The sequence below is a fragment of the Canis aureus genome, chromosome 5 (assembly GCF_053574225.1).
Source record: "Canis aureus isolate CA01 chromosome 5, VMU_Caureus_v.1.0, whole genome shotgun sequence".
Taxonomy (NCBI): domain Eukaryota; kingdom Metazoa; phylum Chordata; class Mammalia; order Carnivora; family Canidae; genus Canis; species Canis aureus.
Window position 1 is genome coordinate 1,897,608 of NC_135615.1, and position 16,892 is coordinate 1,914,499.

Below are 16,892 nucleotides of genomic sequence, written 5' to 3' on the forward strand. Positions count from 1 at the left end.
CATGACACATAGGATAGAATTTGACCATGTCTCTACTGCAGACTTGCAAAGAAGAATTTACTCTGGAATATTGGAGATGTCACTACTTATTTTAAAGTTTCTCTTTCTTGTGAGGGGTTGGTGGGGAAAGTAATCAAAACATTGCTTTAATTAGAAGAAGCCTAAAATAAAGAAGGGGGATCAAGATTTAATTGCTGCATTTTTTTTTTTGTTTTTTGTTTAGCAAAATGTGTCCCCAATTAAATGCAGTTGGGCAGCTCTGGGAAGAAATGAATAAACAGTGGGTGGGGGAGATGAGGAGGATGCAGAGGAAAGAGACTGTTCTCAAGCTGGGATTTTGTTTGCCAAGTTTCCATGAAGAGCAAAGCTTAGCTCTGAAGGAGAAGCCCTGGAGAGATGGGGTTTAGAATAGTAATGCAAAGAGAAACCCCAAATGAGGTGAGATGAGGAGACATTTCTCTAATGCAGTTCATCCTTAACAGGTGCTGGCAACATCTGTAACGAGACTATCCATGATAAAAAGCCTCTCATACCTTAATCCACACTATATTACATTCACAAACACATTGCCATCCTCTTCAATCCTCCTCCCCCCGAGATGCAGGAATAAATAATGTACTATTAAATTCACATCTCTGCTTTCTGCCTAAGAACATTAAAAGTAAAAAAAAAAAAAAAAAAAAAAAGCTTCCACCATCGCATTATTCCCAGGGGAATGCAAGTGGTAAACATGAAGATGTATTCAGGGTGATCCAACAGAAGCCCTCATATAACCAGCTGCACTGGCCTATTAAAAAACTGGAAGATTATATATTGAGTGGATCCTATGAAAGATATAAATAAGTGAGGAATCTTAATTTAATTCAAATGCTATTACTCTAATGCAAATGCCCATGTTTGGAAAATGGAATCCATTTCTTCCTAAGAGATGCACAACAACATCAGAACCTGCCTTCCTTCTATCTTTCCTTCCTTCCTTCCTTCCTTCCTTCCTTCCTTCCTTCCTTCCTTCCTTTCTCTTAAAACAAATATGTACTCATCATTTATTATGTGCAAGACCCAACGGTACAGGATTTCAATATCTAGAAAAACTCAACGAAGCCCTGTGTGTCATTAAGTTTTATAGTCTATGAAAAAAAGAAGTGGCTAGTAATTAAATATTCTCCTACCTTCCCACCTTAATTTACCTACCTCTACTATGGGCTTACTGTAAAATTCAGTTATCCAGTTTCCAATGTATCTGAAGGTAGAGATTCATAGCCTGGCACATGGGTACTCCATAAAAATGGCACAAGATGACTAAACTTCATGGTATTGTTCCTTTTGGTCTAAAGAAGATATGTAAGCTTTGGCTCCCTTAGCCATACTATACCTCGCCTTTGAGCCATTCATTCACACATTCATCAAATGTATATTCCTCATCTGCAGACCAGCAGAAAAGTCTTGGTGCTGGCAATATAAACATGAATAAGACAGAGTATCTTCTTTAAAGGAGCTGATTGTAAAAGGGATACAAGAGGATAGACACATCTCTGCCCAAATTCTTACAGATGCTGGGAAATCCTAGGCACAGTGGAACCCAAGAGACAAGAAACCATGGGAAGGTCAGGGAAGTTTCAGAAAGTGCTTCAACAAGTTCATGGTTTATGCACTGAATTTCAATGACAAGTAGACATGCGGGGTGATAAGGAAAAAAAACATTTTAGGTGAAGGGAATTGTGGAAGCTACGGCATGGGTGTGTGAAGAAACAGACTGGCATGTCTGCGGAAATGTAAACATTTGTTCAGCCAAATCGATGGATCCAGAGTGGGTGGAAGAGGACTGGAGAAGTGGGAGACAAGAGGATCCATCGGGTGATGATATTGGGAGGGAGGTGAATGTGGGTGGAAGGAGGGAACCCTTGCTTAGGGACAAGCTCTTTCTGCTACAATGGCAGGGGTGCCTTTACTCATGACATAATTTGAGCCCACCTTCTTAAAGATTTCTAAAAAACTAAAATAGATTTATAAAGAAATATGGAGGACCTAAGAGATAAGATTATTCTGAGATTATCATTTAAAGTGATTCCACAGTTTATTGACTGGAACACTTTGAGCAATTGTTGATATAAAAAGCCTATAGTTGCTAAACAATTGACCTAACAACTTCATCTGGCAAAATAGAGTTTATTTACCAAACCAACATGAAGTTTTTAAAAATTAGGTGTTGATTGATCTGTAAGAATATAGAAAATATTTTTTGAATATTGAAGTAAAGGATATCGATAAATGGCCACAGAAGAATAAACAAAACTATATAAATCCCATAGATCTCTGTGAGAGTGTATATACTATGTACATAAACATATTCGTTAGTCTATTTTCATACTCACCGGTCTGCTTTTAAGACTAATACTGCTACCTAACTGACAAAACACACAAGCTTTAAAACTCAATCCCAATTTGTAGAAAAAACAGCAATAATGAAGGTGAATGAAGCCTGAGTCAAGCAAAGTTCTGTTTACATACCATGAACAAAAAAGGCACTGGAAGTTTCTATGCCCAGTACATATACACATATGTTCAGTGTTACAACCACATATTAACATTGCTCTGGGTGTTTTCATATTCAAAGTGCACTTGAAACATTTAGTCTGAGTCTATACCACAATCAAGCATCTCATAAAAGTGCTGTAGATGGTAGCTCAAATTTGAGCCACCATTTTGTTTCCTTATGTCTTCCTATGTGAGTCTCTGCTAAGGAAGAGTCAGAAAAAGTGCTTCAGACCAATGTCTCCAGACTTCCTGAGATAAGGACTTTTTTTGCATTTACATTTTTCAAATGTCCCTTTTGTCATTTTCAAATAAGCATCTTCTATATTATCAGCGACATTCTGAGCCACGAGCATGGTATGTAGGTCAGGTCTTGGAACGCACCAGGCCTCTAACAGTCACCAACTGACCGGCTGAATTTTGATCAGGTCTGAAGCATAAAACTTTATGCTTGGTGAGTTAAAGACAAAGGATAACATGATATCATTTCAGCTCAGCTTAAATTGTTGTTTCTACAGACTTCCAAAAGTACTAAACAACTTCATCTAGCAGATCAATTTGCTGAGGTGACCTGAGAACCTTTTGCACTTAATTCAGTTGAGCAGGCCCACTGGTGGGCAGTGCTGATCAAAATCAGATACACCACAGGATGAAACTCTTTATCCAAAAGGCAGAAAGCTAGAGATGCCTGTCTCAGATCTTCCCAAGCTGCAATCATGTTTGCTTAGTGTTGGCAACATCTCTGGGATCATTGGTATTGGAGTCACCTGGGCATTGACTAGAAAAAAACAAACAAAAAAGGCAAAACTCAAAAGTCAAACCTAGGTGGCCCCAGACTCTCTGGAAGTGGGGCCCTAGAATCTGAATTTATGAGAAATTTTCGGGAGGATTATTTGTTCACTGAAGTTTAAGGATGATACTTCATGGCGTTCAAACAGTGTTGTTCTAGACAGAAGGGACAGACCCATTCTCTACAGAAAATGGTGTCCCTGTCTGCATAAACCCCTGTAGTCCACCTCTTTGGAAACGTGGGTGCCCTTCCCATGTCATAGCACACACAAACTGTCAACCACACTGCCTTCTCAGGTGTCTTCTGCTACTTTGGCAGTTGTCCTCAGAGAAGCTCCCAGTTCTACCAGAAAATCACTATCCAATCTCTCACATCACAAAGATGAACATTTTCATTTTCCTCTGACCATTCTGAAGATACACCACATTGTTAATCTCCTTTCATCTGAATAATCTTTCCTCAACTTTTCAGTAATTATAGGTTACCAGGCTTGACATTCTAAAATAGGGTGATGCATTTACCAAGGTGACAGGGTGTTTGTGAGGCTTAATTAATTAAGGCCCGGAGAGTGCTGAGAGAAAGCTTTTGTACCAGCATTCAATATTATTATTTATTTGCAATACAATTTAGAACTTTCTCCATAATGGGGAAAAATTACAAACATCCATTTAATTCCTCAGGGTACTTGAGAGTAAAAAGCTGGCCATGGGAGAGCAGGGAATTACTGCTGTCTCTCCTATAATAACCACCAGCATGGAAATGGAATAAGAATACATTACCCCAGGTGGAAGGTTACCTGAAGCCCTAAATGGGCTTGTTGCTGATATACTCATGGCTGGCACAAGCAGAAGACCAGACACTCAACCCCAGTCCCTGTTTCCCCTTCAGCCCTGAAGCCCAGAAACAATGAGTGTGTGAAGATGTCAGTGACAATAAAATATTTTTTTTCAGTTAATGGGCTTCATGAATACATAGATTTCAAGTTAAGGCAATTATCTAATTTCAACTCACCACTTGCTAATTTACTAATTCATTAACTCGAAGAAATGGTCATCCTATGCGATGCTGGCCTCCCGACCAATAGAGCTAAGTCTTGGAAGGGATTTATTTCCAACAACACCAGGGACAGAAAAGCCTGAGATATTTTTGAAGAATAATAAAAAATGGATTAAAGGGAAAAGAAATAATTTATCACGTGCAGATGTGCAGACAGAAAAGATGGTGGCTTTGCAGCCTGATTTTATAAAAACAAAATTACAGTGAAGGTATCTCACCAAATCAATGATTTGCTAACACAGGGATCTAGATGGCTGATGAGCTATCAGGTGTACCAGCTTTCATAAAAATCACGTCATCAAAGGAATAGTCAGTAAATTTCTCCTCTTCTGACTAACCAACCCCAGACCTTGCAACCTTGATAAGAAGGGAAAGCAACACAACTTTGGCAGATTCTTTGTTGAAATCCAAAGGCTATGTGTGCATGTCAGTGCCTCCCTCAGGAGGTTCACGACTGCCAAATGAATTGAAAGTCCTAGACAAGTTCTACTCTGAAGGAAAGGATGAAAAAGATACATCCAAGAAAGGGAGGAAATATGGATTGATATGACTTGCTGCTTCTAGAATCTTCCAAGGAGGAGAGCACTTTCAAAAAACATTTTACAGGTACTTTTCTGCATCTGAGAAGTAAATAAGTAAATAAATTACCCAATGAGTCTACTTTCATACATATTATTCTTCTAAGATGTGAATATTCTGTATCTATTTATTTAGGTTTTCTCTAAGTCTTTCCAGTTATGTGTCCTGTTTTTCCACAAAAAGGTACAGCACTTTTTTTGCTAGATAATTTTTCTCAGATAATATTTGATACTGTTGTAAAAGAAACACATATATACAGCAAGATATGCTACACATTCAGAATATATTTATTTTAAAACTCAAACCAGAATCAAAGAGACAAAATTCCCATTAGCCAAGACCTAGAGGAGTCCTTATAAGAGAGGCTACCCAAAGGGTGACTAAAATCATAGAAGGCACTCGATCTCATTATCACCAAGAAAATGCAAAATAGAACTACAACGAAGTACCACCCCTGCCCCCAAATTGCTAAAATTAGAAAGATTGACAATAACAAATGTTGGCAAGGACATGAAGCAATGGAGAGCTCTCACACACTGTTGATGAGACTGTCAAACTTCCTTCAAAACTGGTTCGATACTCTTTACTAAAGTTGATGATACTTATACCCTATGACCAACCAATTCTACTCTAAACAATGTCCTAGAGAAATCTGTGTATTTGTCCTCCAGATTTACATATACAGGAATGTTTACAAGAACACTCTTTACAATACCCAGCTACTGGAAAGAACTCAAATGTCTACGGACAGTAGGATGGATGAATAAATTGTGGTAAGTTCATTCAATAGATTATTATGCCAGAATTGAAATGAACAATGTATGAGTACACATAAAAGCCAGGTAAATCTCACAAACATAATGTTGATTGTAGAAGCCAGACAGAAAGTAATAAATATTGTATGATTCCATTTATATCAAATTTAAAAACAGGCAAACAGTGTAAAGAAAGGCAAGGGGCTAATCACTACAAAAGTCAGCTCAAAGCAGGAGGAACCTGTGGCTGAGAAGAACCAGAGGTTTTGGTTTTTGTTTTTAAGATTTTATTTATTTGAGATACAGCAAGTGAGAACAAGCTAGAGAAAACATGAGTGGGCGGGGGATGGGGACAGAGAGAGAGAGAAGCAGACTCCCCACTGATCAGGGCGCCTGATGCAGGGCTCCACCCCAGGACCCTGGGATCAGGACTGAAGCTGAAGGCAGCCGCTTAACCAACTGAGCCACCCAGGCATCCTGAACCAGAGGATATTGAGGGGTTGGCAATAGTCTCTTTTTTTAAACTGGGTGATAAGTACAAGGCTATTGGTTCCATAAAAATCAAATAAAACGTACATTTATGTTTCATGTAATTTTCTCTATAGGACTATATTATAAAATATGACAATAAATATGATTTTTGCAATTTAATTTAAAAAACAGAGAATTACACATTGTATCTCATTTTTTAAGGTTTGTGGATTGTATCTGCAGGACTGTAAATACAATAGGGAGATTGCATGTTGGCACATTACTTTGTATCCTCAATTGTTCATTTACCAATTTAATAATGAATAACTTTTATTACATGAACCTCTTAATTATAATACCCAGCTTTGAAAAAATTGCACCATATTATATATGTCAACACATGTAATTTTAATTAATAGATGCATGCCAATAAAAATAAGGATTCATACTTTTTTGTATGAAGGTTAATAAATAGGTAGAGTTGACAATGAGACTCCTAGAAGAAAGCATGTGTCCAATTAGATTCTGTTTTGCATTTTCAGTTGGATACTCATCTGGTTTTTAAATTTATAAACATTTAGATGATATAAGTATAACCTCCTGTAAAGCTGTTGAATAACTTTTAGGAACCAGTAGAAATAATAATATTTCCTCAGTGGCTAAAATAAGACTTCTTGTAGTCTTCATAAATAACATCAGCAACAAAAATGATTGAACAGAGTGGATGTGTATTAGAAATACACAATGTTGGTGGTGCCTGGGTGTCGTAGTCGGTTAAATGTTGGATTCCGGGCTTCTACTCAGGTCATGATCTTAGGGTCGTGAGAGGAAGCCCAGAGCCAGGTTCTATGCCGGGTGTGAAGCCCGCTTATAATTCTCATTCTCCCTCTCTCTCTCTCTCTGCCCCACCCCTACCACATGTACACATGTGCTCTATTTCTCTCTCTGAAAGAAAGAAAGAAAGAAAGAAAGAAAGAAAGAAAGAAAGAAAGAGAGAGAGAGGAGGGAGGGAGGGAGGGAGGGAGGGGGGAAGGAAGGGAGGAAGGGAGGAAGGAAGGAAGACACAATGCTGCCTGAATTTGGAACATACATTTCCCCCATTTATAGCATCTGGGGAGCACACTATTTTCATCCTCACCCATCTCTTGTAATAATGTCTCTGATTCACAGAAGCAATTACTCACAAAGCAGTGTTATTTCAAATAGTGATAAATTACTGGTTGATTCTGAGCAACCTTTTGAAGGAAGAAAGGAGAGAGAGGAAGAAAGAGATACAGAAGGAAGAAAAGAAAGAAGGCAAGGAAGAGTACAAGAACTGAATAACAAATTATAGCACAAAGAATGAATGCACAAAACATTGAAGAATCAGAGAAAAAAATGAAGGAATGTATAAAAAGTTAGATGAATGAAAGAATTAGTAGCTGCTTTAAAATCAGTGGATAAATGAAGAAAGAAAGCATATAGGAAGTGTAGAAATAAATGAATGAAAAAAAATGGGTGGGTAGGTGAATAAATAAAAATGAGTGAATGACCGGGCACCTGGATGGCTCTGTCGATTAAGCATCTGACTCTTGATTTCTGCTCAGGACATGATCTCAGGGCCCTTGAATGAGCCCCACAAGGGGCTCCATGCCCACCCAGGAGCCTGCTTGGGATACTCTGTCTCCCTTTGCCCACACCCCTGCTCAAGCATATATATGCTCTCTCTCTACAAGAAATAAAGAAGTAATTAAAAAAATTAAATGAATGAATGACAGAAAGTGTAGTGGTTAAATGAGTGAAGAATAAAATAAGTAAATTTAAAAAGAGTGAATAAAAAATGAGAGAATGAGTGAATATTTGAAAGAATGAGAACCAAAGAGATTAGTTTAATGTCTTCATTTTACATAAGTGGAAACAAGGGGTCAATGTGAATAAGTGATTTGTTTTTAATGGTGACCAGAGAACAACTAGAACCCAGGTTTGCTGAATATGAATCTTACACAGTTTTCATGGAATAATTTAGCTTGGTGTTCCCTAAGATCAGAGCCTGAGACAAGGACTTTGTACAGGCAGTGGAGTGAGTTTCATGGTGAGAGAGAACCCACAAGGAACTATCTATTCAGAGGTGGTAAAAATCAGAGATGAGATTGTGAGGATGTGAGTCACACCAGAAGCACTCTAGCACACTGTTGTGTTCTAGGAAAGTTCTAGAAGGTGTTAGAAAATGTTATGGAAAAAAAAAAGAAAAATGTTATGGAAACGAAGATGACGAAACAGCCATAATTTAGTTGTGTCATTAATTAATACATACCCAGCCACAGAAATACAATCAGGTTGAAGTCTGTGTTTCTTTCAAGCTCCAGACACACTTTATAATCCTATGATAAATCATAGTAGTAGTAATAGATTGTTATAATAAAAGTTATTTTTCTTTTTCTTTCAACTCATAGCAATTATTAAATTTGAAGGAAAAAAGAGAAGGCTTTTTATAAGGTAAGCCTACATATAGAAACATTAAGGAAACGGTAACTATTCCCCCTGCTGAGAAGCCTGAGCACATTGAACAACAATGTGTAGATCTTATAGGTGTATGGAAAAAAAACTTTTCCTCTATCTTATATTTGTGCCTGGGGCTTGCAAATTAAACTGACAAAAGACAGATCCACAGGAGAAAAGGCATACAGATCTTATTTGACGGTAATATTTCAATTTTACATGCATGGAAGTCTTCCTACAAAGAAAACACACAAAAAAGTGAAGATCCAAAAAGGTGGCGTTACCTGGGAGCTTCTATACCATTTTCACAAAGGGTGACAAATTTGTGGAGAAGCGACAAGGGAAAGGGTAAGTAAGAGGCTTGGCCTTCTGGGAGCCATAAATCGTGAGAAGATAAACCTATAGGGAAACTAACAGAAGATAAAGCTTATTTTTGTAAGGTTTCTTTGTGTAGACCCATCTCAGTGCTGACTTTCCACCTCCAGCCGTAATGGTTGCTCTCCTTCTTCCTGGTATGGGAGAGGAGAGGGAGCAAACCTTCTAGAAGGGAAATTCACGTCCCACTTTTAGGCAGATGGGGGAGGGCAGAGAGCTCTTTCTGAGTTTGCTGTCTCATTATTGCCTTCAGCTCAAAACAATCTTTATGCCAATATAGCCAATTTTGGGGGCATTTTTGGATCTCTTTCATAGGTAAAGCCAGAGGATACCTTCAGCTCTGCATGTGGACATTGTTCTAATGCCCAAACTGATAATGCCAAGCTCAGGACCCTACCAGTTTGCACATGCTCAGAGTAAAAAAGGAATAGGGCATTAACTTTTTATGAGACATGCTCCATTGAGCTCATCCTCCCTCCCCACCCCACTTCTTTTCAGGGTTCCCCCAATCATGCCTTCATGATATCTGCTTGAACCTTCCAATACATTCTCACCTGTCTTCACTGATAAGGGCTGGTGTGGAACTCTGTCCTCCTTCAGGAAATAGTAATGACTTCCTTTCACTCTTGAGGGATCCCCTTGCCAGAGAGCCAACATGATAATCTCTTTTAAACTAAAGCATTTAACACTGGTCAGGGCAAAGTAGGCCTTTTTCCAAAGCTGGGTTTATATTTTAACATGAACTTTGCTGTTGTGATCTCAAATAACAAAGAACATGGAAATTGCTAGAACTGTCAGGGCCAAAGAGGGAATCCTGGAGGTCATGAAATATTTTTTTTAAAAGATTTTTTAAATTTATTTATTCATGAGAGACACAGAGAGAGGCAAAGACACAGGTAGAGGGAGAAGCAGGCTGCCTGCAGGGAACCCGATGCAGGACTCCATCCCAGGACCCTGGGACCACGCCCTGAGCCAAATGCAGACGCTCAACCACTGAGCGTCTGCCCCCATGAAAGATTTTTTTTGCCCCAAATGCCCATCCATGAAATAAGCCTTGCCTGGGCCAGTAATTTTGTTCCGAAATGCTCATTCTACTGAGATCCTTTTCCTCCTTTTTTCCTGACCTTTGTGAAAATCATCACCCCCAGCTCAGTTCTGAATCCAGAAACATGGACATCAGTGTTCACCTTTCCCTTTTCCTGACTTTTCCCCATCCGAATCCTGCCAGTTTTCCTGCCTGTTCATCTTGCTGGGTGGTATGTTTCTCTCTCTTTTCACTGCTTTAATTTAAGCTTCCAAAAAGGTCCTCGTGAAACTTCTATCTGACCAGGGCACTGTCTGCTGAGGCTCATTGCTTCCACTCATGACCGTCAAAGCTCCATTCTCTGCTACATGACACATCTGCCTTCTGGCGTGAACTTCCACCACCCTCTCCCCACTCTGGAGACCATACATGCTCTCTCTTGGCTCTGGGTTTTCACACACACACGTTTACTCCTACATAGATTATTTCTTTTCCTTCTCCTCCTCCTAAATATACTCAAAGCTTATCCTGCATCTCCATGCTCCACCTTCACGTTGCCTTCTCTTCTGTGTCTCTATCTTCTCTCTTACAACCAAGAATACTTTTCACGGCATTTAGGCCCCACTTATACAAGCCAGAATTATCTCCTCATCAAGATCCTTAACTGAATCATGTATGCAAAGATCACCTTTTCCAAATAAGGTAATGCTCTCCAGTTCCAGGGATTTAATGTGGAAGTATTGGGGAGGAGACATTTTCAAACTACCTCTCTGGTACTACTCTAATGCACCAGTCATTGTCCCTTCTAATTATTGCTTATTAAGTTAGTTGCCACTCTACTAGACTTGTCAGCCTTGTTGGTCTCTGATCTCCATCAAAAGAGCTGCTCAAATCTCCATTTGAAAAGAGCTGCTCAAATCTCCTTAGGAGTTCAAGTGCACTAAATATTTAACTTCAGCAGACTCCTCAAAACTGATTCTCTCTACATGGTCAGCCTCCATTCCTACCCTGAAGACACTCCAAGTATTTGCTTTCTCAACAGATTCTTCCAGGGCAGAAGCTGAAGGAAATTTCCTCTCCACAGGAGGGAACTTCACTAGCAGATGATCCCTCTGTTCAGTAGGAGCTGGAAAAGGTCTTTATTTTTCATGGGGTTGACTTGGCCTAGCCCAACCTGTTTCTTCTCCTGAAGAACTCCCCCAAAGAAGTCGACATCCCTCTAAAGACCATCACGTGAAAGAGTGCAGGTCACTGGTGATGCCAAAGTGGTCCCATTTGCCTCCCCATTAGGACCAACAGTGGCCTCCTCCTTCTTCCTTGGCTTCGAGAGGAGCGACTCCATAGAGGTACAACCATGCTTTCCATTGCTGGCCTCACTCAAGGCATCTGACATATGCACTTTCTCAAAATTTCCCAGGTATCTCCCCTCACTTCCCAATACTCACCAGCAGACAAAATTCAAGCTCTCTTCAGTCTCCATAGACACTCTTCGGAAAAAATATCAATTTCAACCTTAAATTCAAGGGTTTATTCCAAGACTCTCTTCCTCCTTTCCACCTCTCAACTGAGCAACCAACTAGTATTTTGTCTCTTTATTGGTGGAGATCACCAGCTGCAGGGATCCTGAATCTGTGCCATCTTTAAGAAGTCTCCCTCACACTTTCAGGGCCCAGGGGATGTATGTTCCTGAATTGGGGCATAGAGTCAGGACTCCCCAGTGTCCCGATCTAGAGAGTGCAAACACCCTTCGTTGCATCCTGTAGACTCTGTAGCTTTTAGCTATGTGGTGCTAACCTGGCCAGGAGATCACTCAGAACTGGATTTTTGTCTAGCTCCACAATCATCCAGCTGTGTCATCTTCAGTACATTTATTTAAGTCTCAGTCTCCTCTTCCATTCAATGGAACAATACCCACTCACAGGGTTACTAAGAGTTTTGAATGAAAACATGATTGCCTAACAAAGAGGAGTTTCTCCAAGATACTTAGAATGCACAAGATGGTTTGGTCCTTTCTACTGAACAGGTTTTGCCAAAGGGGCATTTTTCTTGGCAACTAACGGCCATTTCTTCCTGGTTCTCACACAGAATACCTTTCAGAGCTGCAAGCAAATAGGAGTCTTCACGTAGCAGCCTTCTGAGTGGGATTTTTTTTTTCTGCCACACAGGTATTAGAGAATAAAATCCACCAGTAAGTGTCAGGAAATATTAAGTGCTCCATAGTCTTAAATAAAATCGGATTATATTTGTGACTTGTTAAAGACTGAGATTCCCTGCAAGAAAGAGAAACAGGCATCTTCTTTCCTTCCTAGAAGCTTGCTGAGCTATTAAACTTTGAATCCGGGGATCCCTGGGTGGCTCAGCAGTTTAGCACCTGCCTTTGGCCCAGGGTGTGATCCTGGAGTCCTGGGATCGAATCCCACATTGGGCTCCCTGTGTGGAGCCTGCTTCTCTCTCTCTCTCTCTCTCTCTCTCATAAATAAATAAATAAATAAATAAATAAATAAATAAATAAATAATCTTAAAAAACAACAACAAAAAACTTTGAATCTACTCTACTGCTGCCAAGAGCCTGGAGAGGAGTTAGTTAGGGGATTTCTTTTGGAAATCAAAGGAGAAAGAGGAAAGGGAAAAGCTTGACACAGGTCCTCAGGCACTTAGATTTGCGGTCAACAGAGAGAGATCTCTAGAACACCTGGAGATTTCCAAAGGCAGTAGGCTTGCTGGGAAACACTGAGAAAAGGGTTTGAGAAGGAGTAAGTGAGTGATGGGCTTTCAGTTCTCCAAGGCCTTTGGAAAGAAGACTTTGGAGTTTCTATAGCTCCAAAGGAGGTATCGTGGCAATAAGAGAAGACTAGGCTGTAAGTGAGAACTGGTTAGTGTACTGGTGAGGAGGCCAGGTGAAGAAGGACACAGCCACCCCTCCTGATGACGGGTCTTTAACACAGATAATAAAACTGAGTTCCCACAGTGGAGACCTCCATTCAGCAGAAATGGAGGCAAAAAAACCAAACAAACAAAACAAAACAAAGGGAATGCAGACATTTACCCACCACTACTGTGCTAGCAGTTATAAAAGATGGCACTCTGTTCCTCTATCACCCCTTTGCCCCTCCACCTTCAACTCTTCAAGAAGGCAGGAAGGAAATATGGATAAATATCTCAGGATAACAGTGCTGGAGTGAGAGGAGGAAGGAAAGAGCAGATAAAGCTCCTCCTCACTCCACGTGCCCCTAGCCTCGCACCAAATCTACCCTAGGGGAGGAGGGCCTGGGATTTATATTGAGTCTGAGGTTGGCACATTAAGCGGAATAGGTTTCTTTTATTATATATATTTTAATTGCAATAAACTGTACATAACATAAAATTTATCATTTTAACTGAAGTATGTAGTTCAGTGGCATTAAGTACATTCACATTGTTGTGCAACCATCACCAAAACATTTTTCCTCATCCCAAACTGAAACTCTGTACCCGTTTAACAATTACTTCCTATTCCTCCCCCAGCGCCCCCACCCCCCCGCGCCTGGTCCTGGTAACCTCTACTCTACTTTCTGTCTCTGAATTCGCCTATTCTGGGTCCTTGCTGTAAGTGAAATCACACAATATTTGTGTTTTTGTGTCTGGCTTCTCAGCAAAATGTTTTCAAGGCTCATGCATTTTGGAACATGTATCAGAACTTGATTCCTCTTCAAGGCTGAATAAATTATATGCATATGCCACGTTTTATTTAACCAATCATCTTTTGGTGGGCATTTGGGTTACTTTCATGTTTCGGTAAATAATGCTGCTATGAACATTGGTGTATAGCATTGCTAACTCCTATGATAATTCTATGCTTAACTTTTTGAGGAACTGCCAGGCAGTTTCCCACAGTGGCTGCACCATCTTATATTCCTAAATGCACCGGGTTCCAATTTCTTCACCATCTTCCCCAACACCTGTAATCTTCCATTTTGGAATAATAGTCATCCAAATGGTGACAAAGACTTTCTCTTTGACCTGATTTTAGTCAGACTCCTCTGAGCCCTTTTTTCGACTGGGCTCATCTTTGGATCTTTTTCAGCCTGGATTGCCTAGATCAGTTGTGGCAAGAATCCCCTACCTTTGGTGTCTCCTCCTAGTGACTTCCCATCCATTGAACACCACTCTGCTTGATGGCTATACATCCCCAACTGTCTGTATTTGGAACTGAACAGATCTCTCTCCCCTGTTACAGTAGTCTGGACTCTCATGGCAATAGTCCTGAATTAATTCTTACTTCTCATTTTAACAAGCTTCAGAACAGTTTTTTCTATAGCAAGGGGTGTGAACTGGCATTGCATTGTGGTTTTGATTCCCTAATGGCTAGTCATGAGCAACTGGATGGGTTTTAATATCTGAAAACATATAGAAATTATGGCATCTGCGCTAAATTTAAGGGACAGGAAAGAGATTTTTGACAGAATAAGGTTGAAGTCAACATACCGAAAAGAGAGAGAAAGAGATAGACACACAGATTTATGTTCACCTTCCACCAAGGTGAGACTTCTCAGTAACTACTCCCCCGCAGACCGCCCTTCTCCTCACCTACAGACAATCTCTGTGGGGCCACCTCTCTCCTACCTCATTCCCAAAGTCTGAGGTCTCCATCTAACTGCTTCTCCCTCCTCCCTAAATTTCAGGAGTACCTGTTTGGACCTAACTTTTAAAAGGCCAAGATTGTTAACTGTTCTTTGAGAGCAAGAAATACATAGGCCTTCAGCACTCAGCTAATCTCTTAGGATGTGGCCACACAACAAGAAAACTGGATAAAAAATGAGCGGCATGGTGACATGGCTTCTCGCTGACTCCTTCCCTGAGCCCAAACCTGAAAGCGTTCTTTCATTTTCATTCAAATGACAGCACCTGCCCCTGGAAAGCAGGACAAGTGGGACAGGGGACTGGTGGGGAAACCCCAAAGAGAAAGCCAGTGCAAGTCTAGTTTTATTGCTGATAAAGATGAGAGTGGTTCACCAAGAAGGCGGGGCAGTGTTGGCTATTGGAATTGCAAACCTAAGAACTCTCTTCAAAGAAAACTATTTCATAATCCCCTATGGGACAAATGTCTGCAAAGTGGCATTGGCCTTTAATGTATTGTATTAATTACACTCTTAAGCCCCATGAAAATTGCAAAATCATTTTTTCCAATCGGGTTAATAAAGCCCGTTTAGTACAGGCACACTGTCTGTCAGCAGAAAATCCACCAAGCACATTGTTTGTAGATAAAGAAAAACTCGGTGGCGGATTTTCCTGGGTTATGATTGTGATACGTTCTGGGATGCCTGCTTTGCAATTTTTCCTTTCTGTGAGTGAGATCTATATCCTTCTGGCATAGCTGGACGTGCAGGGGACTGTCACACTTTCTGATGGTGTTTTATCTATCACTGGGGAGCTGCAAATTCATTCTCAAAGTCTCAATACTGAGAGATGTTATTATCACTTGGAAACTTCCACTGAAAATAAGACAGCCTTTGAAGGTGGTTGGCTGCATCTTGACTGCTCTGACCTTCTGACAGCCTGGGCCTCCTTTCCTCTTGATCTCCTGGCAGCAAAGGAGAAGGTACCCCTCTCTTACCTTCCAGCTCACTGTAAAGAGACCCCAAACCCATAAGAAGCAGAGTTCCTCCACAATCTTCTGACCTCACAGTCTGGAAAGCAGTGGATATGAGCTATTGGGCTTGTGCTTCCCCGATGTTTCCAAGTATTTAGGATACCTTTGTGAAACTTAGAAAAAAGATATCTCTTCCAGGCAGGGCAGTTGCAATTAGCCACGACTCTGGGAAGCACCTCTCTCTGTGCTGCTGCCAGTAGGAAGCCTATCTACTGAAGGCTTGTGTAGTTTACAACCCTCACGTCTGTTTCTGGCAGCCTTTCTCACAAGGACAAGCCACAGCATGCAAATGGGTGAAGTTTGTCGTTTGTGTTTTATAAACTCCTTATTCTTTATTTCATTTCCTCAGGGCTGTCATGGTGGAGTGAAGTGAAGTGAAGTAAATTCATATTAAAGCAAGAATGGCTATTAATGGTTTATTGTGCTATCTCCCAGATGACTTATCTTTTATTGAGAAGCTCTGAGAAACATTCGAATGTTTCTGGTTAAAAAAAATGAAAAAAGATAAAAATTTGGAACTACCTACCTGAAGGTCAGCCAGTGAGGGAACCGTGTTTGAGTGAAGGACTTTCTGCTCCAGCCTCTCAGACAAGACAGCTCTGGCCACCCCCAATCAATGCAGGAACATGTCAGCTGCCTCCGCTCACCACCAGATGGGATTTGGAGTTGACTTTCCTGATATAGGTCCTGACACCAAGGTGACTTGCAAACCATAGTTTTTTCCTCTTTCCCCTATTTGCTATCATGCTGATTCATCCTTCTCTCCCCCAAGTGTGGAGTCTCAGAATTCTTTGCTTCACTTTGGCCTGAAACTTACCCATATTCTCTCTCAAAAGGTAGAGTTCTCTTCTCCACTGCACCTGCTGCCGACTGGAGTCCCCTTGCAAGAAAGTTGATTCTTCTTCCTTCCAGATCCCTAAGTACTAACCCCCTGGAAAGGGTCTGCATTCAGTTCAGCATGAGATCAGCCAGCTTCCCTAGAAGACCCAGCCTGCATCTTGGCTAACTTCTCAGCTTCTTGTACTGTCTATCCCAATATTCCTCCTCCATGTAAGACTCTGGATGTTCCAGAATGTCCAGTATCTTGTGTCTGGTGAAATTAGTATTAAACAAGCCTTCTCAATATGGTTCCTCAAATCACATATGGTTAGTTCCTGAGCTAAGTAAGTCCTAGGCTAGTACAGGTCATTACAAAAAAATTTA

General features: G+C 40.6%; 1 protein-coding gene across 29 annotated transcripts in view; it reads right to left on the minus strand.

Annotated features, from left to right (window-relative positions):
• LOC144313604 (uncharacterized) overlaps nucleotides 1-16,892 on the minus strand; it is a 151,355-nt gene that overhangs the window by 109,999 nt on the left and 24,464 nt on the right. For 4 of the 29 annotated variants that reach the window (XM_077896564.1, XM_077896571.1, XM_077896563.1 and 1 more), the window contains exon 3: nucleotides 8,477-8,543. The exons of the other annotated variants lie outside the window; for them this stretch is intronic. The gene's annotated coding sequence lies outside the window, so the exon portion shown is untranslated. The remainder of the gene's footprint in view (nucleotides 1-8,476; nucleotides 8,544-16,892) is intronic. 29 annotated transcript variants of the gene reach the window in all.